Source organism: Homarus americanus, unplaced genomic scaffold (assembly GCF_018991925.1).
Source record: "Homarus americanus isolate GMGI-L3 unplaced genomic scaffold, GMGI_Hamer_2.0 scaffold59495, whole genome shotgun sequence".
Lineage (NCBI taxonomy): Eukaryota > Metazoa > Arthropoda > Malacostraca > Decapoda > Nephropidae > Homarus > Homarus americanus.
Window position 1 is genome coordinate 2720930 of NW_024732415.1, and position 3294 is coordinate 2724223.

Genomic DNA, 3294 nt, shown 5'->3' on the forward strand with positions numbered 1-3294 from the left:
CACGCTGTAACTCGGGTTGTCAGATGTACGACAAGCCTGTGTGTGTGTTACAGGCTATAACACACACACACACTGGGCTGCCGATTCACTACCTCAACTATTTTTTTCTGGTTCCCACAAAGCGGAATCTCTTACCGTTCTTTATTTATTTGATTGTCTACTGTCGCAGTTTCCATCTTTATTGTAATCGATATAATTAACATATGTTATGAATATTTAAATACTGACCAATATAATGGAAGCAGGTACTGTAAATCCCTACTTTCAGTGCTGCCTATAAAATTTGTCCTTTAATATTCGTCTCTGGAAGTGGTATGAACAAGCGCAATACATTACATTCGACTAGTTTTATTTACCTGAGTTTATACATCTGCTATAGATTGAATGAAAGAGAAGGTGGACAACTGTTGACAGAAGAATAATGAAGGTTGGTCTTTGAATTAGAATTGACAGTAAGTATTTGGTAACTCCCTTCTGGGATCTTGGCCAACACCTCCGTCCAAGCTCTGGCTTCCCTTCAAAACGCATAAATCTTACCTCCGTCCAGGTAAACTGGTCCCATGTTGTCATGGACTTTTAACAACAGGTGTGCATTGTAGATATTTTATTTCTTTTCTCCACTTACCAACTTAATAGTCGTTTTGTGACTTTGTGACCTTTATTGTTCAGTTTTATATAACGATGCTTGCCTGTTTCAATCACTACACAAGGTGGTTCAAAACAACGGAATTGTGAAACTTTTTAATCTTCACTTTTATAATACAGTATTTAAACAGAGAGCCACCGACAAGTACTCACATATCAGTTCATGAACGTTCACTGAACGTTTCTTATTGGTACATCGATTTTATTATTTTTTTTTAGAGCTGCCACCATGAATTAATGTGTTAAAAGCGACGTGTTAATGTTAAGAAATGTTCAAGATTAATATGTGCTTGTCAGAGGCTCACAATTTGATTTTTTGTTTTATAAAGAAGAATAAATATTGTTATGATTATGGACATGAATCACCCGCTGTAGCGAGAAACAAGTCGTCAGCCAGGACAATAATAATAGATGATGTAAACAAGGCATTGTGTTTATCATAAGTAATATTTATACAGTTACAGTGCATCATGTTTGTTGTGACTGTTAATCATGTCTTACTGATTAGTAAATCAGCCAGTCTAACACCTTGGGTACTTGTTGACTGTGTATGGGACAACAGTGGACCAGAGAGTTAGGTGACGTTGGTGGAAGCGCATACCTGACCCGTGGTTCATCACTACCAAGAAGCGGGAGGAAACGCATGGAGTAATGTCACAAGAGATAGGGGAGTGGTAAAGTTGTGTTGGAGGGTGGATATGAAGATAACCTTATGGTAGGGTAATAAATATAAGGCGGGGAGAAGGTTAAGACGGGAGGTGGACACAAAAAAGTAACAAATAGTCGTGGTTGAGGGAGCATCGTCCTAAAACAAACTTCTTTAACCATTCATAGTACTGTAGGTAATTAAATAACACTAAATCATCGAACCTTAGCAGTTCAAGCATTGCAGCACTCACACTGTGATGACTTTTATAAGCTAATCATTTGTGTTTCCTTGATACAGATGCCACAACGTCAACGTGTATTGTTTCCCATTACAAATTCCAGTTTTGCTCACTTTTGTTATACTTGTGTTAAGATACGATCGCATCTTTCACTTGTTTAACTATAGTAATCGGTCAGTGCAGTCACTCACCACCAGCTGTCTTGGAAAACTGCTCTGGCACAGGGTCAACAATCACTTGATGCTGTGTCTGCGTCCTCACAGAGAAGAGTGTCGTGTCTAAAATTTAACGAGAACCAATACACGGATTATTATTTGCATTTAATTTATGATTTATTCTATTTGTTTCTCTATTGCTGGCCAAACTCTAGTTTATTTTCCGGTATGTTAAATCCTTGTTCTTATAATACTGTTTAAAAAATTATCATCATGCATTAAAAAAAGGTGTTGCTGCCGTCCTGGGTCCGGGTTTCTGTTTATATGTACTTTGAAGTCGAATATGTATAACTCTTATTGACAACACACATGAACCAACCATCACCTTTAACCTAACCTAACCCTTCCCTCCCTCCCTCGGTAGCGTTAGGGTGTATAATCCTCAGGTGAAGTGAACTGGGAAGTGTCATTGTCACCGGAGTGTAATATCCTGACTCACCTCATCCTCACTGATACACCCTCCCCCCCCAGCCCATTCTCACTGACACACCCCCAGCCCATCCTCACTGACACATCCCCCAGCCCATCCTCACTGACACATCCCCAACCCATCCTCACTGACACACCCCCCAGCCCATCCTCACTGACACATCCCCAACCCATCCTCACTGACACATCCCCAACCCATCCTGTCATTAAAACATCCCTAGTCCGTCTTGGGTATTGACACATCCCCAGCCCATCCTGTTCAGGGTCTGGATGCTATGCAGTGTTCCCGCCAACACAATGGTGGGAAATTTCTCATTTTATCCTCATCTTCCTGTTTCATTTTCGTATTAGGAGTCCACGTTCATCCTGGATCACTGTTGGCGGGTACTGGGGGTGAAACAGACTCCCGCGTGTGCCTCGACCTGCCCGGAATAAACCTACCAACGCCGTTTTGATAAATATTAAAACCAGTTATTATTAGAAGCTTGATCGTTGTGTATAGACTCACAGTTAGGGATGAACCAGGTAAATTAACCTAACCAGATATGTAGTAACTGTATCTATCCTGAGTGAGTGTGGGTCCCATAGGCCTGATGGTTCGTTAGAGGTGTTGCGGATATAACATACTGTACATTGAGCCTTCGAAACACAGGGACAGTGTGTGTAGGCCTACTTGACTTCCTTTTCCTTCTCCATATGTAAAATTAAGTTAGATTAGATTAGGTTAGTTTAGGTTAGAATAGGGTAAGTTACCATAGGTCACAATAGGTTAGGTTAGCATTAGGGTGTTTATTCATCAGGATAAATAATCTGAAAGAGCTAATTACAAGATGACCATTTACTTCATATCTCAGTGAGGAAAAGATCTTGAATTTAGATGCATTTAAACACAAAGACAAGACTAATTAAGAAATGGCCTCAGGTTAGGTTAGTTTAGGTCAGAAGTCGGAAAAAAATCCTTCCTTCGTCCAACACACCCATTAGAGTGGAAAGGAGGGGCGGGAAGTTACGAAACGTATCTATAAATGATGAAAGGATAAAAAAAGGAGACTGACTCACGCTGTAGCTTTCGGTTATACAGTATACAGTGTGTGTGTGTGTGTCAGAATCATTTCATG